The sequence below is a fragment of the Protopterus annectens genome, chromosome 4.part0, assembly GCF_019279795.1.
Source record: "Protopterus annectens isolate FY-2018-M chromosome 4.part0, PAN1.0, whole genome shotgun sequence".
In the NCBI taxonomy this organism is placed as follows: Eukaryota; Metazoa; Chordata; order Ceratodontiformes; family Protopteridae; genus Protopterus; species Protopterus annectens.
In genome coordinates this window covers 495781781-495806830 of record NC_056733.1, presented here as the reverse complement: position 1 = coordinate 495806830, position 25050 = coordinate 495781781, and the positions used below count along the sequence as shown (strand labels likewise).

The window sequence follows — 25050 nt, the reverse complement described above, 5'->3', positions numbered from 1 at the left end:
AGAATTCAAGATTGAGTTACACAAAGTTCTACTAAAAACAAAACTGGATACGTTAAAGCATCTCATTACTATAACTCACTTTTGACATCCATCTGGACATACTTCTCAACCTATTAGTACAAGAAAAGTGGACAACGCCCAACATAAGAGGGACAAGCAGCGCAGAGACTTTAAATATTGCTCTTATAACCTTAGAAATATTGCTCTTATAACCTTAGAAATATTGCTAGAATATTGCTCTTATAAACATAAATATTGCTAGAATATTCCTCTTATAACCTTAGAAATATTGACCTTATAAACCTAGAAAGTTGCTAGAACAGGACCTGTCTTGGCATACAGTTTCTCAAAAAAAAAAGTCAATTACTTTCAGAGACGTACTAGTGGACAAGCAGCGTGAACATGCAAACACTTTAAATAGTGCTCTTATAAACCTAGAAAGTTGCTAGAACAGGACCTGTCTTGGCATACAGCTTCTCCAAAAAAAAAAGGCAATTACTTTCAGAGACATACTAGGGGGACAAGCAGCAGAAACATACAAACACTTTAAATATTGTTCTTATAAACCTAGAAAGTTGCTAGAACAGGACCTGTCTTGGCATAGTTTTTCAAAAAAAAAGAAAAGGCAATTCCGTTCAGAGACGTACTTGTGGGCAAGCAGCAGAAACATACAAGCACTTTAAATATTGCTCTTATAAACCTAGAAAGTTGCTAGAACAAGGACCTGTCTTGGTATACAGTTTCTCCCAAAAAAATAGACCTACTAGCGGGACAAGCAGCAGAAAGAGACACTTTAAATATTGCTGTTTTAAACTTAGAAAGTTGCTAGAGTAACAGGATCTGTGTCGGTATACAAAATTACTATCTATCACTTCAGAGACATACTAGGGACAAGCAGCACAAAAATACTGAGACTTACACACTTAGAATGTTGATAAAATAACAGGATCTGTGCTATCAGACCACTTCTAAAGGGAAATATTTTCAACCATTACAGCTAAAAGCCTAAAACACTTACCTCTGCTCTGCCTATATACACAGTACCACAATTCAAGCACAAATAATCCAATTCCACCACAGCACAAAGTCTATATTCCTCCCAGTTGTCGAGCAGCGTAGCAGAAAGATAAAACCTCAGCCCTTCTGTTCTGACACAGCAAACAGACTCCTCTCGCTGAGTCACCTCTCCTGGCAGGCAGGCTAACTTTCACTTCCGACTCCTGTCTTCTCCCCAGATGTCTTCGATTTGCAGCCAGCCGCTCCTTCCTTCCTTCCTCCAGCCAAGTGTTTTCATCTAGTCGAACCTAAAAAGTAAAATCCCTGATTCCTGGAAGCCTTTTTCAAAAGGCTTCCAGGAACACGATTGGCCTGTATTTTGGGATCTCTCATTGGTTCCCATCCTCCTCAGACTCTCTACTTGATTGGCTCGTAGACAGAGTTCACGATTGGCCATAAATGCGGTCTATGAGCCAATCACAAACTGCGGAGCACAGCCAACGCGGAAGGGTAGCAGAGCTATGCATTGGTTTGTATACCGCCATGCTGACTGGCAGTAATTGTGGTACACAAACCAATCAAAAGCTTTGTAGCAGAGCCACAGCTGTTCAATGCAGAACAGTGGAGCAGTGGCTTTGTTCTTCATTAAATGTGGAGCGTTCTGCATAATCCAGAGCACTTGGATGCTCAGCTCATGACTGTTGATACAGTATGATTCTCTTGAGCTACTCCAGGTCAAAATAACTATAGGCAAAACACCGTACAACATCATAGCTAGCAACAGGTCCCTCACTATGAACCAGGAGAAACACACCATCTGCCTGGACTTGCTTGAATCACTCAGTATACAGCCAGACACCTTGGTCATGGAAGACTTGAACTATCCATCCATCGACTGGGAGACTTACAGGAGCACAAACACGATTGTACTGAGGTTCCTAGGCTTTGTTAACTGAAATGCACTGGAACAGTTAGTCTGCACCCCAACAAGAAGCCAAAATGTCCTAGACCTTGCACTTACCAACCTGGGGGGCTACTGTACTACCCCCAGTGTGCTGCCCTCCCTGGTTGTCAGACCATAAATCTGTCTTGTTTGAAGTAAAGTTCAGACCTGACACCCTCACAGGAGCAAAACAAAAAAAAAATTCTCCAAAGCAAACTATTGCCTCCTAAGTGATGGCATAAATGGTTTCAAAGCCCCTGCTAACACAGGCACCAGTGATTCCCATGTGGAGAAGTACACAAATGCTATATATAGCCACATAAGCAAATATATTGACTTGGCAGTACAAAACAGGACTAAAACAGGGTCCTCTCACAAAAACAAGCCACCCTGATAGACTGCAAGTATAAATATGCTATATATCAAAAGAAAGAAATGAAGGAACATACTCAGAAAAGGAAGACTACACCTACACAGCCTAAACAACCAAATCAGAAATCTTTTAAATTCCTTCAAAGCAAGTTACGAGACTAAGCTGGCATCCCTAGATAATTGCAGTCACAAGGCATTCTTTGGCTACATCTGCAACCTCAAAATAAATACTCAGCTGTATGCTGAACTTATAGTGGAACCTGAAGAAATTACCAACTTGCTGTCTGACATAGGTGGGGACAATTTTACCTCCTGTCCTCACCAGCCATACCCCCATAGCATTCCTGACACCTGTCCTCTACCATTTATTTCCAAAGAACAGGTAATTCAAGCTCTCTCCAAGGCATAAAATATGGCTTTTATGGGACCAGATAATATCTCAGGCTGGTTTCTAAACAATCTAAAACAAGACCTAGCGTAACCACTTAACTCCTTAACCACAGCCTGAGCACTGTTTTTGTGACAAAGAAGTGAAGAACAGCAACCCATTAGCCTGACCAGCCTTATCTGCAAGGCCATAGAAAGAGTCATCATAGGCCGTATCAACCAATACATAGATAACCTTTAAACTCTTGACCCAACACAGTTTGGTTTTGTCAAGGGTAGATCTTGCTTATTAAATGTGGTGAACTTCTTTGAGAAAACAACCAAAGCCCTGGATGAGGGTAAACAGTACACACCACCTATCTTGACTTAGCTACGGCATTCAACACAATTCCCAACTCAGGGATCATTGACAAACTCTTTCAGCAAGGTATCAACCCATTCACCATTACATAGGTAGCAAACTGGCTCACAGATGGAATGAACACTGCTAAAGTTGGGGAACACACTTCCACCAGTAGACCAGTTACCAGTGGTATACCACAAGGATCTGTACTAGGCCTGCTATTGTTTGAAATTTATTTTTATGAAGTCCAGTCAAATGTTGATGGCCTGTGACTTACTAAGTTTGCAGATGACTGTAAACTGGATACAATCATAAAGTCCCCCAATTACATCAACAAATTACAGAAGGGACTGACACAGACAAACGACTGGTGCCAGGGCCATGGACTGAAACAAAATGCAAAAAAAAAAAATGCTTCATTATCCCCTTTGACAGAGAAGTGTGCCCTGCTAGTTACAATATAGACAGAACCCCTCTACGCTCAAACACAGTGGTGCATGACTTGGTATCGCAGGTTGATAACAATCTAAACTTAGCTCACCAAGTGTCCACAGTAGTAAAGAAAGCCTTCTACACTGCCCAGCTCATAAATAAGGGCATCACATCCAAGACCAGGTAGGTCCTTACTCCCCTGTACTCAGCCCTTATCAGACCACTGATTGAGTGCATTGCTCCCTTCTGTATGTATCTCATCAGACACCTGCAGCAGCTGGAGAGACCACAGAGGTTTCTACCCAAGAGAATTCAGGGCCTCCAAGGCATGACCTACATAGAAAAACTGAAAGCTTTATCACTGTATTCTTTGACATACTTGCTGCTGAGATGAGACCTTTGCCGGGCCTACAAAGCAGTCTCTGAACTTGCCCTAATAGAAATGCTGCACAGCAGCAAGTCAAAAAATTAAATGGGGCAAGAGTCAGTCTCTCCAGAGATCTTAACCTGGCCTGTGACATTAATAGAACTTGCCAAAGAAACAGATATGTTTCCCAGAGATTGCTGCTCCTCTAAGCTCCCACTTCATGTGAAGCAGTGCTCCTCAATTACCCTATTTAAGCGCAACCTTGACAACTGGATTGGAAACTGTAAATTTACCCCGGGGATGTCAGCTATGGTCCTCATGGACTGGGGCACTCAGTGCTGATCATAGCATTGCTCTGCAAACAATGACCATCTAACTATGGTCAGCTAGTGTACTTGGGATTTTTACATGGCTTGGCTTGTAAAGGCCCTAGGGCCATTAGCCAAGTAACCTCCTATAAATCTATGAACCTAAAAAATATTGCTTATAATTGATGTAGATCATCCAGTCTGAAAACAAATTATGCTCTAGTTTTGCAATACTACTCAGTTTCTGATTCTGTCCACAAAGGATGTGCAAATGCCTTTGAAATGCTATAAAATGACTGCCAGCATCCCCCTTCCTTAGTCTTCACACACACACACACACACACACACACACACACACACACACACACACACACACACACACACACACACACTACGTAAGAAGATAAATACATGGCACTTAATATAATTAATTCTAAGAAGGGGAAATTAATTCAAAAAGATGAGGAACAATGAAATGCGATTACAAAGCACAGGGAGATTACTTGGAAGGCACCCAGGGGTGTACAAAAATAGAAAATGGTTTTAGTCTATGCAGCTAAGGTACATACAGTAACTTATAAAGAGTAATTTATTGAGAAATAGAACTGTAAATGCATAACAAGACAAAAATGGAAAGAAAGTAAATATATTAGGAATGAAGCAAGGTGGTTGTTGTTGTCAGTGTCAGCTAAAGAAGGAGTAACTTACTGTCTAGAAAAGTGAAAGACAATGAAATAAAGGATTGCTACTGTCTAGAAAAGGGAAAGACAGTGAAATAGGGGACTGCTGTAAGTGTGATTTTAACAGTGCAGTGCACAAATATCAAAGTAAAAGCATATGTCTGTTTGGGTAAAAGTAAAAAGAAATACAACTACAGAGTGTATCACTGCAGCACCTAAAGCAGGTTAACTGAAAAGCTGGATGTTTCTGTGTACCACAAAAAAAAAAAAAAAAAAACTCTGCAGATAATTGCCAAAGCAGATGTTTGTTAGGACATACATTATTAAAAATACATAGTAATTGCCTTTTTCAGGTACACTGTAACATTGTTTTAGCTTTACAGGATACCTTACCTGTGCAATGTGACAAACCTTAGCTGATCTGTATAACTGAGAGCCAGGCTTGTCCATGAAACAGTAATGATTGGTTTCATTGTGTGATTACTAGTGTGAGACAGGTCAGATTTTTATCCTTAAGACAAACTGATGGGACACCAGGGTTTCCCTTTCACCATGATTGTGCAGTCTTGGAGCTGGTATATATCAGTAGCAGGGATGTGATGGTACAAGGAGTTTTACCCACCACACACAAACACACACAAAAACACCTTTTTCTGTGCAAAAACATTTTTTTCTGTTGTTTGTTTTTCGCTACTAAACGCTGTTTACATTCATAAGGTTGATCGTTCTTTCCTGAGACAATCACAGATGATTCGCATACTTGTCAGAGAACAGTACAGGTATTAATCTTACATGACCTAGCAGTAGGTAATCACAGAAATATACCATGCGTAGTGACTTGTGGACTTGCATAAACAGACTTGAAATCTGTTACATTAACTCTGGTCTTAGAAGCTAAATGCAGAAATAATTTGTGGGAGCTGGATATGAAAAAAACTGCAACTGTCTAATGAATGAAGTACTCTAAACAGAAAACCGTGAGTCTATCTTTCAGAATGTTGAATCATTAAAATAAAGCAGCATTTACCAAATGAAACAAATATATAATTTTGTTGGTCTTCAATTTAATTGGCTATCTTACTAATTCAGTACTTTATTTGAATTATTCCTAAACATTTCAAATAGGTCATTATCTAATAAAAAAACTTCTGGTTATTCATAGCTGTGTAACTGACAGTACCTTAACTTCCCTGAATTAGAATGCCTTGCACTATCAGTTCTGTGTTGTCTAATTACCAGGCTAAAGCAAAAAAACATAACAGGAATGTACCAGTCACATTTTCTTTTTTGTGGATTATCATAGTTTAGCTTCAGGGGGTGTTTTATTGCTAATAAGGCAAAATATCTTGTATTAGCATCTGAGATGTTGCAGTACTGAAGAGGACAGAGATTCATTTAGGTCAAAACCATACTGTAATAATCAGCACACTAACTTTTTCCATTAAAGCAGAGCAAAAACTCCCGTAATACACATGGAAAAAGAACGCAATGTAGTGCAAGTCTGTTTCTAATGTATTTAGACTAATAAGCGAGCTCTCATAATATGTCAAGTAGCATTTATAAAACTGCAAAAGTTTTCACATTTCTCTGTGTTCTGGCAAACACTGGGAACCAGAACTGCATAAAATTATTATTATTTTTTTTTATATTTCTGATATTCATTTGCTCTTTTATTTGTTATATTACGGTGCCTACAAAAGGTCCTGTTGGCCCACATTGTATATGCAGCAAAAAGTGTGTTACTGCTGTGAAGGTATGCTACAATTTGAGGAATGCCCTATGTTTAAAACTGTAGAGTGCCACACTGCAGGGATCAGACAGCTTGCCCTTTCACGAATGACCTATGTGCAAGTAACTACATAATAGGATGCACAAACCAATCAAGCCAAGCATGAACTACTCCCCTCTGCTGAGATGAGGGCCATATCACCTTCTTCATTGCAAATATTAGATGGCAGTGATGGGACATGCTGCACAAAAGCCAAAATTATTTAAAGCACACAGTGAAATGATAGTTCCATATCACATCTTGTGAACTTTAATGTGTTTTAGACAAATTCTGGTATCTCCCTTCAGGATCTGTAGATGTCTAATTCGGTGTACACATAGAAAAGCTCAGGATTTCCATTTTTATTTCCCCATAAGCCTGTTCAGTTTAAGGAGGTTTATGCGGTCTGTTGAGCAGTAATGCTGAAACCTTCTGCAAAGTAAAAGTTAGTGCTCACTGTAAACAGATGCGAGGTAAGCAGACACATAGTGTGCTGCCTGCCAGCAGGAGTCTAGGTGCATCTGTGCCATAGTATCCTAGCGCTGCTCCTCGTTTTAATAGAGCTGGCACTAGGTCAAGCACAGGACATTGCATTGTCTTCTGGGAAAAAAAAAAACATTCACAAAGCATATTTACCTGATTAGTATAGCAACCGGGGAAAGCAATAGCATTACATTAACCTCACATTAATTTGGTCTACATGTACATTTTTTTTTCATTCTTTTTTGATGATCCATGTTTCATTTACAATATAGCACATAATATGCGTTCTCCTTAACAAGATCATGGCAATTAACAGATGAAGATTCGGCCAAGTTTTGTAATGACATAGTATCTGTTTAAAATGCTGCGTGATGTTTTGTAAAACTCACTGTAACTGCACACCATTTATGTACCCTTATACAGTGTAAGTAGCTGAAAGCATATACACCACAACATTTATACTTAAAATGCCATCATTCCATCATTCTTCATCCAGATTGATTATGATAAGGACAAGACAATGATTATCTCAGCTGGAAGCTACTTCATGTCTGTGGTGCTTATTAAATCACTAAATGCTGCTTCCAGCTTTTCTAACTGTGGGTGTTTGTTTTGAATGGCATGTCATGAAAAAGTGTTATGTTTGCCAACAAAATGAAAATCAATATAATATTTAAATGTAAAAATAATGAGCTAAAACAGATGCATGGGTTAGTCATCATGCCTTTATTTTAAAATAAATATATTTCTGTCATGATTCTCACTATGCCTGCCTGCATCTACTTTTGCTTCCTTTCAACTGAGGATTGAATTGATATGCATACACTGTTTTAATGAGTCTTTTTACTGCTATTTTTCGTCTTCTCAGATAATTGTTGCTGTTTACTTCACTTTTCACTGCTTTCCTCTCCTCTTATCAGAATTAGCTGCTAGCTTGCACAGGCCTGGACCATGCTTCAGTTCATGGCATTCAAACTCTGCAAAGACATTTAAAGACAAATTTGTCCTTTTCAGGGCGTCTGCGGTCAAGAAAGATGAAAATGCACCAAAGAGCTTCTCTTGTAACTTATTCTGGCAGTGGCAAACACTGGAACTTATAGTTGTTAATCAGGTCTCTGTCATGACTACATGTTCTTTATGAAGATGAAGGAACAGCATGTTGCAGATATCGTCTGCTATCTAAAGTTGCAGTATCGATACAGATACCGTTCCTGTTTTAGTACTGACAAAAATGCAGTAGTGGTGCACTTGGTTTTCAGGTTGGCATAATGGTTAAGGTGTTTACCTTACAGCTACAAAATGCAGTGTTTGATTCTCACATGGGGTAATAGGCTAGGCTTAAAATAGCCCACAAAGGCAGATAACCCAGTACTAATCTATGAACATGCATATGTGTCAGTTACATGTAGGACATATTGTTAAAACACTTTTACTGTGTGAATAAATCTATTACAGACTGTTGTGTTTGGGGATTTTAATAGAAATAAATCATACAATTAATTTGTCAAAATCACCACACATTGTAAAGCCGAATGTTTAGGTTTATATATAATTTATTAGCTGTCCTTCCTAGTTTCAACTTTTTGTTTTGCAGAACAGTCAATGGCCATAATGCTCTCACACTTAGCCAGAACCATGTAATGTTACTCTGTGGTAAAAGTAAGGAGCCTGTACTGAGTCTTCTTAAAAAAATAGACACAAAATGGTGCTTGGATGCCGGATTACTGTTCAGAAATGTCCTGGTTATGACATTGGAATGCTGTATCAATTTATTTTCCATTTTTTTTTGTTTATCATAATGTAATGCCAAAACTTTTAAGAGATTTAGGAGTCTGTTATAACAACCCTGAATCTGCCTTTTCTAACATTACAATATACTAAAATAGTATGGTCAAACACTACTTCAGATTACAAATATGTAAGTCGGCAAATCCATGTATTTGATCGCACAGTTTGTTTCTGGTTTCAATTCACATTGTTCTTATGCCCATGATGTAAACATTTGCTACCATTACAATTTTGTCTGACTCTTTTCTTTGCCATCTTATGTCTTGACACATCCTGGGTCAGGACAGTTGACTACTCTTAAGTTTAACTAGACAGTCATCAACATGGTGTGGGCAAAAAGAGTAAATATTAGGTATCAAGCAGTATATATATTTTTTGTATAGTATAACTACATATAAACCTAAATATGAAGCTTTTACCTGCTAACTCCATATTCATGGACTACCAGGCCTACCAGCTCCAGAGGCATCGGGTGCTGACTTGTCAGAACATGGGCAAAATTCTTGGCTAGGCTTGTAAGGTCCATAGGGCCATTAGCCTAGTAACTTCCTATGATCCTGTGAAGTATGTCTGTCTATTCCATTTGTCTTACTCAGTGCTCTTCTCTATTGACATTTGGATCTGACAAAATATAACACTTGGAGTTTATTTGCATAGTCTTGCTGTACTCACCTCAGTTCAGCTCTTCTAAGAAAATGACACAAATAATATAATGTTGGACTATGCCAAAGACTTTGTCTAATCTGAGAAAATAAGTGTTTCCTCATGATGAGGCAGACAGCTGTCCTTTGGTACTGTATTCCATACAGTACCCAAAGAAATGCAGATGGATTGTCTTTCTGTACAAGTTGTGGGGTTATGGATTTAAAAATGATCTCCTTGATAGGATGCTCGCAACAGCACTAACAACGCATTGTTTAAACATACTTTAACATGTAAATCTGCAAAATTCCTATTCTTCGTCATAGATGTATTACCCCCTCGATCCCAGGGGTGGTCTTTGGGAGGCCTCTTTAAAATACAGAGTTATTTTGGCAATTAATGCTTGAGGCTAGCAGTCACCCAGGTTTAAATGAAATGATCTCTCTAAAACCTGTATTAAAGTTGAGATGAGCCAAGTTATAACTACTCACCCATACATCCGTTGTACTTATCTATATATATATATATATATATATATATATATATATATATATATATTTTTTTTTTAAATATATTTTTTATACACATCTTAATATTTTTCACACATACATTTTTATATGTTTTTCAAATATTTTGTAAACAGGTACATTTTTTATGTATTAAAATGGCTTTTAAAGCATACAATATTTATTCATATTTATATACATTTTCACTATGTATTCTTGCCTGTAAAGTTTTTGATTCACCACTAGATGGTGATATTGTGGTACTAATTGTGTAGAATATCTCTATGTATTTAAATATATATATATATATATATATATATATATACATACACATTTTTTTGGTTTTTAATGTTCTTTTATTGAACTATTGTACAAAACATTCAACAAGTTTTAATTTCTTTTTCTATTCTTTGATTTTGTTAAGAAATCTGTAATTTCAACAACAGGGATGTTGATTGAATGTATTAACATTTTAATTAGTTAAGAGACACCATTGCTAGATTCAAATAGCATCTGACTTATAAATTTAGCACACTGAGCACTGTTTAGCTTTTCTGATGAAGTGTATGTCGACGAAAATGCGCTGAGAACTGTAGCAGCGTTATTGTTTTTGTACTGTGAGGTTTGTTCGTGGAGTGAAAATAAATATCTCTTGCTGATCTGCTGTGCATGTCTTTTGCGATTACAAATTCATGGATGCTTACCTTAATGATGGTCCTTCCAGATGTCTCTCAAACTAGTGAATCTGAGGACTCCCCATCATTATGTGTTCAAGTCTGATAGGGAGAGACTTGTTGATTCTCAGGCAAGGGGGGCGGGGTTACCTAGAAAAAATCGGCTTCACCTATGAGCTGTCTAGTTTCCTACCATGTTACATGTTCATGGGTTCATATGTTTGTAGGGTTATACTATGGTTAGGGTTACAGAGCCATCAAGAAGCTTAGCCACATATCCCTTGTAATGATAAGGATAGACTAGTCTCTTCTGGATAATATTACTGAAAGGCAGAAACTTATGGTTACCCATCTATTCTTTGATGTTTGTTTTTAAGATTTTCAGGGAGGTACTCTGCTTTAGGAGCCTAAACAAGAAACCCCACACCTTACAAGCCTCCTCACTTTGGAGAATATAGATATCTGTGCCATTACTGAGGCATGGTTTAAATCCATAGAAAGTACTCTGACAGTGCAAGGCTTCAGTGCTTTCCACACATTTAGACCATCAGCTACACAGACAGGGACAAAAGATGGAAAAGTCTCAATCTATGTTAGCAACAAGCATAACTCTTAGTTAAACAGGATGATGCCCTGGAATTTATCCACATGCAAATCACCATAGGCAAAGTCCCATACCATATCCTAGCAAGCTAGAGGTAACCCTCTATGACCCTAGAATTCCCATCATTCATACCTAGACCCTCATCTTATAACAAATATGCTATTCATGGAAGACTTTAACTACCCCTCTATATAATGGGAAAAATACACTGCCTCATAGTCACAGGCACAGTGATGCCTGGACTTTACTAACACAAATCCCCTTGGCCAGATAGTACACACACCCACTACAGGTTCAAACATACTGGACCTTGTACCAATACTGGAGAGCACTGCAGTGGATGGTAGCATGGTCTGTATAGGTTGGGAAAACACACTATAGATTCCTGCATGTTATTGTTTTATTGGCCATAGGGCTTATTAATCAGCTTACCTTAATTTTAGTGCCTTTATAAGTTCTGTACAATTGAGTGGCACTTTGCTTATTTCTACAAAGGGAAGTACTTTTATTGAATAATAATACTTTTGTAGGTTGTTTAAAGTATACTACTGTTATCTTGAATTACTTATTGCCTTTCCTTAAGTTTAAGTTTGTTTTTGATAGCATTTTATAATTCTTTTTCATTAGGAGGACTGGGATTATTTATCTAGTGGCAGTATGTATTTGCTTGGTCTATCTGATTTATTCATCTAGTGGCAGTATGTATTTGCCTGCTCTATCTGAGTTGGGAAGCACAGAAAAGGGCTCTAAGTGTAGTCATTTTATTGGTCAGATGGCTCAGAAGTAAGTTTTCTGTGTTTCCAGTGCTGGTATAAATTTGGTACATTTGCACGGAGCTGCTCACCTTGCCAGTGCCCTTTACAGTTAAAAACATCTAGAAGCATTGCTTATTTTCATTATACTGTAAAGTTTATTGTGATACTTATTGTTTTTTTTTTTTTTTGCACTTTTTTAAAGTTTAAGGTTGCATAGTCTGCTGTAAGAGCTGTTGTTCTGCACTGAAATATATTCTATCTTGTGTTTCTAACTTAGTATTAGACATCTGTTTGTGGTTCTATAATACTTGGGCTCCAAAACCGTAATTTTATATTAAGAGGGTCAAAGTCTGTACTCTTGTGGCAGAAGAGTGCTGATTTTACCTATCTCAGCTGGGAATTGCTGGTGGAAAGCTCATTATGTGATTACCTGATTGCCCTTAAGGCATAGTTAGTGTAAAATAAGAAGTTATGTACCTACCATAACGTTCCATGTTAGTTGTCTTCTCTCGCCTTCTTTCTTGCTTGATGGGTTCGGAGCCGATCCCTCGGCTCCGACTCGGCACTTGCTAAGCTCGAGAGTCACTTTTACCAGCTCGAGGCAGCCCCATATCCCATGATGCAAGGCGGTAAGTACCCAGATCTCGTTTGATGACAAAGGGCAATAGCACCAAGCATAAAACACTTCCCAAAGGAAGAAAGAAAACTTACAGGATGGAAGAAGGACCAGGTCTGAATGGTCTTCAGCATAATAATTTCTTATAACAAGGTCTGTCCAGGCCTGGGGAAGGAGGGAGGGTCGCAGAAAGAAGGCGAGAAGACAACTAACATGGAACGTTATGGTAGGTACATAACTTCTTAATGTTAAGTTGTCAATCTCGCCTTCATTCTTGCTTGATGGGACCGCGTCCCTAGCACCTCTATCCTGGGTGGCTCAATGGAACAGACTCTTGAGGACTGTAGAGCCAAAACTGGCTCTGTCCCTGGAGGCCAAGTCCAATTTGTAATGGGAAACAATAGTGTGAGGAGTGGCCCAAATGGCCGCTGCACAAATAGTGTCTAAAGGAAGTCTAGCTTGAAAAGCTGTAGAAGTAGCTAAGCTCCTAGTTGAATGTGCTTTAGGTTTTGAGCACAGCTGTTTTCCCCTGAGCAGATAAATTTCAGAGATGACCGAAGAAAGTCATCTGGACAAGGTCACTTTAGAAACAGGAAGGCCTTTTTTATTATCCGCATAGGAAACAAAAAGTTGATCAGACTTTCTAAATTTTTTTGTTCTGTCCAAATAATATCTAAGTTGACGGTGGACATCAAGATAATGTAGTTTTGTTCAGCTCTGTCTGAATAGTTTGGGAAAAATACAGGAGATCGATGGATTGATTCAAATTGGTCTTTGAAGCGACCTTAGGCAAAAGGTCGGATTAGTTCTCAAAGATACTCTGTCTTTGTGAAAAACCAAATAGGGGGTCGAACCGATAGAGCATGAAGTTCAGACACCCTCCTGGCGATGTAATAGCCACTAGGAATAAAGTTTTCCAAGAAAGAAATTTCAGGGAACAAGAAACAGCTGGCTCGAAGGGGAAGAATCAAGGATGTCAGCACTAAATTTAGATCCCACTGAGGAGGAGGATTCCTGATTGGAGGCTTTAGTAGGAAAATTCCTTTCAAGAAGGCCCTGCAGAGCCTATGGGACATAATATTATGATCTGCGACCCGACATGAAAGTTGGAGATAGCAGCCAATTGAACTCTGACTGTGGAAGAAGAGGAGCCTGCATGAAAAATCTCTGCTAAGAAGTCCAGGACTGCCTGAACAGGGGCAGTGAAAGGATCAATATTCTTGGCCTTAGCCCAATAAGAGAAACGTTTCCATTTGCTTGTATAAATCCTCCTGGTAGAGGATTTTAATGAAGCTACTATGATGTCTCTAACTGGGTTAGAGATCAAAGGAAGCCTGGCTAAGGAAGGAAGTGGAGCAACCATGCTGTGAGGTTGAGAGAAGGGATAGACCGGTGCAGCTGACCGGATTGGTGAATCAGAAGATCTGGCACTGGGTCCAGATGCCACGGCTGCACCAAAAGGTGATGATGGAGGAACGGAACCAAACTTGTCGAGGCCAGTAAGGGGCAATGAGAATCAATTTGGCTCTCAAAGCGGTAGCTTTCTGGATAACTTGAGGGATCAGAGGAAATGGAGGAAGGCATAAAAAGTCCCTGGGGCCAATCCTGGGTCAGAGCGTCTCTGGGGGATGGCCTGGTAGAGGAAGAGACAGAAGAAGTCTGGGCATTTGCTGTTTTGGGGAGTAGCAAAAGATCGCAACATGGGCGACGCCATTCCAGAAATATCTCTTCCGCTATAGATTGCTTGAGAGACCACTCGTGAGGCATGAGAATAGCTCTGCTCAATCTGTCCGCTACAATGTTGGTTTTCCCAGGGATATGCGTTGCTACCAGAAACCGATGAGAGGAGATCGCCCATTGCCATAGTCTGAGCGCTTCTCGACACAAGGGGTAGGACTTGGTTCCGCCCTGTTTGTTGATATACCAAACTACAGACATGTTGTCTGTGTGGACTGCAATTGTCCCTACGGGAAGAAAGTCGTTGAGGGCTTGCAACGTTAAAAGCACTGCTCTCATCTCCAGGACATTTATGTGCAGATGGTACTCGAGCGGCTGCCACGTCCCATGAACCATCCTGCCCTGATAATGACCCCCACCCGATCAGGGAGGCATCCGTGGTGACAGTGGCTATCGGGATGGGGGTACAAAGTACCTGCCTTGGTGAACCTGAGGAGATGTGATCCACCAAGCAAGATGATCTTTGCAAGTCTGTGTCACCAGAATCTGGTGACGCATTGGAAGTTGTTGGTACGACCACTGTGTGAACAGCATCCACTGAAGAAGGCATGTAGAATCGAGCCAGGGAAAGAAGAGTAATGGCCGCAGCCATGAGGCCTAATACCTTTAGAACCATTCTGGCCTGTACTTTCTTGTTGGCCAGAATGATCCTGACATGACTCTGAATGTCTGAAACTCTTTGATCTGTAAGGGTAGCTGACATCCGAACAGTGTTTAAGTTTGCGCCTATGAAAGTAATAGACTGGCAGGGCGATAAGGATGACTTTTCGAAGTTGATCGAGATGCCCAAATGAGAACAAAGACTTATTGTGTAATCCCTGGCTTGAATAAGCTGATGCCTGGTGGTGGCTGACAGGAGCCAGTCGTCGAGATACGGAAACACCTGGAATCCTTGACGTCTCAGGTGAGCCGTGACCGCTGCCATGCATTTGGTGAACACTCTGGGGGCTGTAGTGAGACCAAAGGGCAGGGCTCTGAACTGGAAATGACTGGACCCCAGCCGAAAGCGGAGAAATCTCCTGGAGCGTCTGTGAATTTTGATGTGATAGTACGCATCCTGAAGATCTATTGAGCACATCCAGTTGTCCTTCTGTAAGAAGGGCAGAATTGACTGAAGAGTGACCATTCAGAATCTTGTTTTCCTCACAGACTTGTTGAGTCTGCTGAGATCCAATATTGGTCTCCAGTCTCCCGTCTTTTTGGGGACCAAAAAGAACCTTGAGTAGATTCCGGGCTCTGAATGGTCTGTTGTAACTGGCTGAATGGCTCTTTTTTGCAGTAGTTTTGAGACTTCTAACTCTGCAATTTCCCTTAGACCGGGTGGTACATCTGGAAGGGAATTTGAGGGAAAGGACTTTCCTCGAAAGGAATTATGTAACCCTTGGATATGATCGACTGTACCCATCTGTCTTGAGTGAGGGAATGCCAGGCTTCTGGGTACAGTGATAATCTTCCCCCGACTGCCTCCAAGGAGGGACAGCCGGGCAACATCTCAGGGATGCTGAAAGGGCTTGTCAGAGAGAGGCTCTCTGTTTCCCTGGTTTTTTGGACCCCCTCTGCCTCTAGAGCGGCATCTGTTGTTGTTACCCCCTCTGCCTCTAGGGGTAAACTGACCACGTGAATCCGGCGTGACTCCTTGGGATTTGCGGAACCACATTTTGCCACCTTTCTGTCCTTTGGGGTAAGGTCTAGAAGGGGTGGAAAAACGGACTTCTACAGCAGAAAGAGTCTTGCCGTCCTGCTCACACCTGGTCAAAGTTTCCTTCACCTGAGGGCCAAACAAAGCTGACCCATCAAAGGGAGAATTTGTGAAGGACGCCTTAAAGGGATCTGCAAAGTCACATAGCCACATCCAGGCTTGGCGTCTAAGAGCCACACCTGTACCTGCGGCCCTACTCGCTCCATCAGCAGCATATGATATTAGCCGCATGGAGGAGTTTGCAATGGAATTAAGGGTTCCTAGCTGCGAAGCAATTTTTTCTTGAGCCCCTGCAGCTGTAGGATCCTGTACTACTTCACCCAGCTCCTTAAGGATATCCCTCTGGAGTCTGGTGAAGTGACATAGGTAATTCAGCGAACGCATAGCAAAGGTCGCTGAGGAAAACATCCGCTTACCGTACCTATCCATGGTCCTAGAGTCCTTATTAGGAGGATGGACGGCACGGAAGGATCTGCAAGCTCCTTCTTGGTGGCAGCAGCCACCACCATGGCATCAGCGGGGACACCCTTAGTGAGGAATTGCTTGTCACACGGGCAGTGATAAATTTTGAAGGCCTCCTAGGGACTGGCTCTACAGAGTCAGGAGCAGCCCACGCCTTCGGGCAATAACCTGCATAAGGGGTCGAAGGCGGAGACACCCAGGAGGTGGAGGGCCGAGATCCAAACGCCTCTAGGTATACTGACTCATCCTCAGAGGGATTATTGGTGGGCCAGTTTCCCTCTGTCTAAGGAGTTCTAGGATGTCTGAGAAGGAGACATCCTCAGAGGGGATCTTGGGGATCCCTCTGACTCATCAAAGTCAGTATCTGAAGTGATAGACTCGGGGGAGTCTACGTGTTTCCTCTTACAAGTCCTCTTCCTAGGAGGATCTCCCAAAACATCAGGAGAATCCTCGGAAGAGGGGGAAATTCCCAATGGGGAAACCTGAGGCGGAGGATCTCTGGGTCCTGTAGCAAGAGAAGTGGCAGAGATGTCAACAGGCACTATAGAGGGAGGAGCTAAGGGAACAGACTGCTGGCTGATACCAGTGGCCAGCACACTCTTCATCACCTCGAATGCTACCCTCCCAGGCAGGTCCGAGAGAACCCGTTCCGAAGAGCTAGGAACTCCAGGGACCACCGAAAGGGAAGTCTCCGAGGCAGATGTCGGAGCCGAGCTCACCAAGGCAGAGGCTCCAAGGGGAAGAGCGGGTTCGGACAAGGGTCCGATGCCACTCACCCCCTCAGAGGAGACCATGGAAGCCCGGCCACCGAATCCCTCTAAGGAAGGTCTCGAAGAGGAGATAAGAGTAGAGGCTGAAGGGACAGAAGGGCGTATCCGTCCCTCAGCCATAGCAGTAACCATTCCTGAAGACTCCAACTCCAAGCTCTGGGGTAGAGTTGAAGGAGGAACTGTAATGGGGTGTGGACCAATAGTCGTCTGTTGAGACGGACTATGTAACATTTGGGCCAGTGCCTGTGACTTAAGTAATCTACTGACCACTCTCTCTAAGTCATGGTCCGAAAGCCTGGATGACCTTGAAGATTGGCTCCGATGGCTCCGTTCCGAGAGGAGAGGTGAAGCCGGAGCCGAAAGTATCGGCTCCAAGGAAGGAGACCTCGACCTCTTCCTCGAAGGAGCCATCGGAACCGATGAAACTATAGAACCTGTCGGAGCCGACAACTTATCGGAGCCGACAGGTAGCCTCGATGCATCGGCTCCAGCCGGAGCCGATACAGCCACAAAAGTAACGGTGTCGGAGCCAATCGGAGCCGACACCGATGCCTGTGCCACATGGTGGTCGGAGCCGATCGGAGCCGACACCGAAGTGGTCGATGCAGAATCGGCACCGATAGCCATCGGTGCCAAAGGCTTGGTTAAGCCAGAATCGGCTCCAGCTGGAGCCGATCTCGACTCAGAACGAGTCGGAGCCGAGGCCGCAGGCTTTGACACAGAAGCCTGGGCCTTGGAAGACTTGGCAGTCTTAGGTGGAGCCGACTTAGCCGGAGAGCCCTCCGGCTTAAGAAGGCCCCTGAGTATTAATTTGTTTCTTCTTTCCTGCAGGACTCTCTGGCTGAAAGAATGACATATAGCACAGGAGTCCTGCAGGTGAAGAGGCCCCAGGCAATAAAGGCAAGAAGTGTGACCGTCTGTCAGAGACATCTTCTGACAGCACGAGTCACACTTCTTAAAGCCTGAGACCCTTTCTTTTGACATGGTGTAACACAAGCACACACACAGACCAGTAAAAGAATTTACGTTTAACTATACCAAAAAGGTATAACTACAAACATACACACACACCCTAACAGGGGGGGGGGGATGGGATGGGTAAAGTCTGACTAAAAAAATAATAAGAGACAGACAAATTTCTGTCAGAAACAGTTTAAAACTAAATAAAAACTAACAATAAGGGGTTTTTAAGTTAAAAGGGGCTAAAATAGCGAATTAGTAAATCACTTACCAGGAGCTGGTAAAAGGAGGACCTCATAAGCGAAGCGGCAAACGAGATCTGGGTACTTACCGCCTTGCATCATGGGATATGGGGCTGCCTCGAGCTGGTAAAAGTGACTCTCGAGCTTAGCAAGTGCCGAGTCGGAGCCGAGGGATCGGCTCCGAACCCATCAAGCAAGAATGAAGGCGAGATTGACAACTTAACATCTTGCTTTTTCTGCTTGCATATAAGCTTTTCATTTGGGAGAAGCTGCTCCTTGCACAGTGGCAGTGGCTGATGCCTTGTATATATGCAGTCACCAGAAGTTGAAATTTATCTGTTAAAAAACACCTTGGAAGTTACACATTTAGTTAGGACTATTTAGGTCTACCTTACCTTACCTTATTATAGTATCCAGGACTATCCCTGTTAAGGCAGCATCCAGTTTGGGTGCTGGGCAGCATCACTGGTTAGGTTAGTTGCAGATTACACCAGGTAAGCACCCTTCCCTCATCCAGTTACAAACATCCACCACTATATCCCATTCAAGTATACATTAGGACCTGCAACCATGGATGAGCACTTTCCTGCTGAATGCTGGTATCTGTGCAGTTACTGAAACATGGTTCAAAGCCACACAGAAAGCTCTCCAGCAGTGCATGGTTATACATTCTGACCACACACTTATCATGAAAGAGCAAAGGGTGAAGGATTTGTCTACATAAAGGATGAGCACACTTCAAGGTTAGTTAAACAATAGGACATGCGTGAGCTATTCCATGCCCATGCCCAATGGAATGATGGAAGAAATCCATTACCATATTTTTGGTAGCTACAGGTCCCCTACCATGAACCAAGAAATGCATGCATGATACCTGAAGTTACTAGAATCACTCAGCACCAACCCAATACCATACTCATAAGTGATTTTAACTACTTCTACATTAAATGGGGGGAATGTACAACCACTAACATGGAGTCCCAAAGATTTCTTGACTTAGTAAATTCAAATGCCCTGGAGCAGCTGGTCTGCACTCCCACTAGGGGAGCAAATATCCTCGATATGGTATCACAAATATGGGAGAATGCTACACCCCATAGAGTTATGTCCTCACTGGTAAGATCAGCTCACAAAGCAGTCTCCTTTGAAAAAAACGTAAAACTTGTCCCCCCATCTAACCCCAAAAACGTTAAGCAATTCTCTAAGGAAAGTTTCCAAGCTCTCCTAAATCCAGAAAACACAGAAACCTATGCAGAGATGTACTCAAAAGCCCTGCATGACCATAAAAACAAATGCATAGTAACAATGGTACCAGACTAAAATAAACCCAGGTCAAACCACAAAATCAGGCCACCCTCATTTGGTTGTTCAAAAAAAGAAAGAAAATCCTGACAAGACGTAAGAGTGAATCTGCACAACACATCAAACAAGTCTCTCATTAGTCTAAATAGGTGAATCAGGGAACTAGTCTCTGAATGCAGAATTTGAAGTAAAAATTGCCTCCCTCCAAAGCTAAAGATAACCATTAAGCATTTATGTTTAACATACTAAGGATGGCACTGAATAATGCATGGAATTGGTTCTAGATGGCATCACTTATACTCAGCAAAAAGATGCAGCAAATCTGCTGGCTGACAAATTCAACTCAAATACCCCCCATCACCCCTTCTCACACAAGAAATACCCTCCACCTCTCCTCCACCAATTATCACCAAATAATAGTTTGCCACTGTACTCTGTAAAGCTAAAAACATGGCTTCAATGGGGTCTGGCTTTATAGCAGGTTGCCTCTTAAGCAGCTTAAATCATGACCTATCAAGACCATTAGGATCTCTATTTAACCACACTCCAGAATGGCTTTGTCCTGATAGAGTGGAGGACAGCGACAGTCTATGGAAAGAATAGTCATGAACCTGATTAATAATGATATAGGAAACCTCCAAAGGCTGGACCCATCCTAATTAAACTTTGTCAAGTGCTGTTAATGCCTACTGAATCTGGTGGATTTCTTTAAAAAAGTTATTAAGGCCATGGATGAGGGTAAAACAATACATATTGTATACCTCTACCTGACCAAGGCATTTTGACATTATTCCCCCTAAGGTGTTATAAATAAACTGGCAAACCTGGGCATAGATCCCTATATCACCAGCTGGACAGCTAATTTGCTCATGGACAGGACACATATAGTTAAAGTGGGTTGAATCAAGAGGCCAGTTATTAGTGATGTGCCACAGGGTTCAGCGCTGGGACCACTCCTGTTCTGAATATACTTTTTTGAAGTCAAGGCTAATGTGGAAGGCCTCTAGGTGACAAAGTTTGGTGACAACTGCAAGCTGCGGGCAATCATTGAATCCTCCAGGGATGTAGATATCCTTCAGGAGTGGCTAGATCAGACAAATTATTCATGCCAGAACCATGGCCAAAAAGTAAATGTGAAGAAATGCGTTACCATACCATTTGTGAAGTCATACAATTTGTGTAGTCAAATACCCCTACAAAACAACACCACATCCCTAAGAGTAGACTCAGAGGTGAGAAGTCTAGATACACGGATAGATAGTAGCCTGAACTGTGACTGTCATGTGTCCACAGTAGTCAGGAAGTCCTTCTACGTGGCACAACGTATAAGTAAAAGTATGGCATCCAGATCCATGGAAATTATACTTCTGCTGCACTCAGCCCTCATTAGACCAATAATTGAGTACAATGCGCCATGTGTCATATACTTGACTAGGCACTTACAGCAGCTGGAGTGACCTCAGAGGTTCCTCACAAAGAAAATACAGGGTGTAAGCAACATATCCTATGCAGATAGACTAAAAGCCCTATCCCTTTACTCTTTTGCCTACCAACTATTAAGTGGTGACCTATGCCTGACCTACAGACCACTCACAAATCCAGTGCTGATGGAGCTACTACACATCCACTAGTCAAAAGGCATGAGGATCACCCAGTCTAGGTATCTAAACTTAGTCAGCGACTCAAACAAAACATTCTGGAGAGACAGATATGTGTCTCAGAGACTGCACCTTCTTGGTGCAGGCCTCCTGTTCACATTAAGCAGAGCCCTTCCCTGGCCCTCTTCAAACACAATTTGAATCATAGGATGGGAAACTCCAAATTTACATCTGGGGTAGTACCTGTGTCCCGCACGGACAGGGTCAATCCATAAGATACTCAAGGCAAAGGCACAAATCCATGCCATCCTCTTGCCCCTAGGGGCTATATATTGGGTAAAACTGGGGAATTTGGCTAGGCTTGCAAGGGCTCTTAATCCATTAGCCTAGTAATCTCCTGTGAACATATGAACCTATAAATAGCTTGAAACATGATGTATCAGGACCACTTGAGTCACTTTTCAACTATAGCTTCAAAACAGGCTTTGTATCACCAGAAAGAAGGACTGCAACAGTTATCCCACTTCACAGGACTGGACCATCAACCAACCCCAGAAACTGTAGACCTATTAGTCTGACTAGATTAATAAGCAAAGCCATGTAGCGAATTAGCATGGAATGATCAACATGGACATGGGCAGCCTTCAAACACTGGACATAACCCAATTTGGCTTTGTGAAGGGAAGGTCATGTGCCTACCAAACCAGGTGGACTTCTTTGAGAAGGCTACCAAGGCAATGTATGGGGGGGGGATCATGCATACTGCATACCTGGACCTGGTTAAGTAATTTAATACAATACCCTCTCAGTTGTAGTTGACAAACTCACTTAACTGGGCAGAAAACCCTGCATAACTCTCTGGATTACCAGTTGCCTCACAGACAAGACCAGGAAGTCTGGATTGGTGAGACCACCTCCTCTAATAGACTGATCACCATCAGGGCACCTCAAGACTCCATGCTGGGACTGCTCCTGTTAGGCATCTACTTTTCGGAGGTACAGTCTAATGTCAAGGGTCTTTGTCAGAACAAGTTCACAGATGACTGCAGTTTGAGAGCTATCACAGATATCCCCATGACACAAAAATCTTACAAGACGGTTTAACATTGAAATATGACTGGTGACAACATCACAGATTAAAACTCATTGCCAAGAAATGCATTTTTGTGCCTTTTGGGAAATTTGCATCCCAGACCAATTACTCCATTAATAAGACACCCCCTAAGAGGTAACCTAGTAATCAGGGATCTGGGAAGATATCTAGACAGTAATCTGACCTTTGACCAACATGTGGCCACCGCAGTAAGAAAGTCATTCTATGTTGTCCAATCTATAAGTAGGGGTATGGCATCAAGGTCCAAGGAAGTGATAGAACCACTTTATTTGGCCCTTATTAGACCCAGCATTGAGTAAAATACCCCCTTCAGCATGTGCCTGACCAGACATATGCAACAGCTGGAACATGCACAAAGGTCTGTTACCAGAAGAAATCCACAGTATAAACACATTGTCCTATACAGATCACCTTAAAGCCCTATCTCTATACTTTGTTTCCTACAGGTTACTGAGTGGTGATCTATGCCTGGCATACAAGGCATCCACGGATCCAGCTCTGAAGGACCTTTTACACATCCACAAAAAGAACAGCATCAGAGCCATTAGATCCAAGGATTAAAATTTTGCTTGAGACATAAATAAGTCATGTTGGCAAGACAGATAAGTGTCTCAGATGATCCCCATTTTCTGAAACAGGCTCCCCATCCTTGTGAAGCAGAGTACATCCCTAACCCTTTTTAAGTATAACATTGACCAATGGATGGGAAATTGGAAATTTACCCCAGGTCTGGACCCTTGTCTCTGATAAGCAGAGGAGAAAACAATACACAGACAATATACTCCCCATAACTTCTAAAAATGTCCTAACTAACATAGCCGTTCCTAATAAACGCTCATGATACACAGGGAAACAACTGGGTTAGGTTGCATAGCTAGGCTTACAAAAGCCCTGGTGGTTGTTAGCCTAGTATATTCCTATGAACCTATGAAATTATTCCAAAGGTGAGGAAAGTGTTGGATAAGAAGCCTTACACATGAGCAAGTACTGTAAATCTTGCTGTGGAGATTTGTGTCCTTGGAGCAGGTATTTTTTGAGCTACTTGAAAGTGAAGCAGGTACAAAAGTATTTTTTTTAGAACAAAACAGTAGACAAAGACACTCCTTAGTAGCCTGTATGAGACTATGCTTGGTCTTCCAGAGTTCATTAAGTGGATTGAACCAATGATTTTTCTACTTTGGATTCTTATATAAAGTCTCCAGAAAAGTAAATTCAACAGAGGGCACTGTCTTTAATAGTAGGTGTGATAAGGAATGAATAAATCTAGACAAGTATATCTCTTAACCTGCAACAATTCTTACAACAAATAGTCTATGTGAGGCAGAAGTACTTTCTGATCGGAGCTACGAAATGGTGGTTGAAAAACAGTTTATCATGAGGATGGGTACTTAGGTTTCCATCAATAAGATCTATTTTAAGAACACCACCGGTGATATAATAAGAGAAAGAGATAGACATCCTAATGTGATTTACTTAGTGTTGAGACAAAGCCAGGTATAGGTCTGATTTAGTCCTTACTAGAGACTGTGGGTATTATGGGTTGTGTTGACAACATTACCCAATCTGCAGTTATCCGCAGTCTTTCTTAGGTATAGACCACAGATGCTCAATTTTATTTTTGAGAAGTAAATGACAAATAGGATGGGACCCAAGATAATATCCTCTGGGGTTCTATTAGTAACTACAACTAGAGGAGATAAGCATTACATGTGAGTATAGTTTAATGTCAAAGAGCCTAGGATTGTATAATCAACTGTGCAATCAGACCATCCGTGTATCCACTGAAAAAAATGAATTTGGGAAAACAAAATGAGATTTCTAGTCTCTTCTCTCATGAATTACACCTGATTGCAGTTATTGAGGAAGCAACCTAAGCTCACTAGTGTTTTTAGGAGATGTCCATTGTTTACCCTAAATAGATGGTCATTCTTGACCATTTTGAGATCACCTTTTGCTAATGATACTTGTCATGAAAAACTGAAGCTTGCAGTATGGAAAATTAGCATGTATTATCAAGCAATTTGCAGTAAGAGTCACAGTTTATCATATGCAGGACACAGTTAATTATAGACTGTTTTTATTTATTCTTAATTAACTTAGGAGTGACACAGTTTGGTTAAGTGACATGCTCAGGGTCACACAGAGTCAACTAGTTTGCAAATGGAGGTGGAGGGAATCAAACACTGGAATACAGGAAGGTTCAGCCATTGGAAATATTTAATTTTTCTGAATGGCTGTTGTAATAAAGATTGCTGGTAAATTAAAAATGAGTTACACAATCTGTTTAATTTCTGAAAAACTGAAAGAAATATAAAAATTCCAACTACTATTGTTTTGAGTATGAACAATCATATTTCTGATGAAATATGTATGCTAGGCATTTTTCAGTGAAACACTTGGCTCAAATAAACAACTAGAGTATGACTTATTAATAATTCACAAACAAAACAAAAGGCATTGGAAAGTATGTCATACATAATACTGACTTCTGATTTGCTGGAG

General features: G+C 41.4%; 1 protein-coding gene across 3 annotated transcripts in view; it reads left to right on the top strand.

Moving 5' to 3' along the window:
• WSCD2 (WSC domain containing 2) overlaps nt 1–25050 on the top strand; it is a 2311682-nt gene that overhangs the window by 1256733 nt on the left and 1029899 nt on the right. The window lies entirely within an intron of this gene.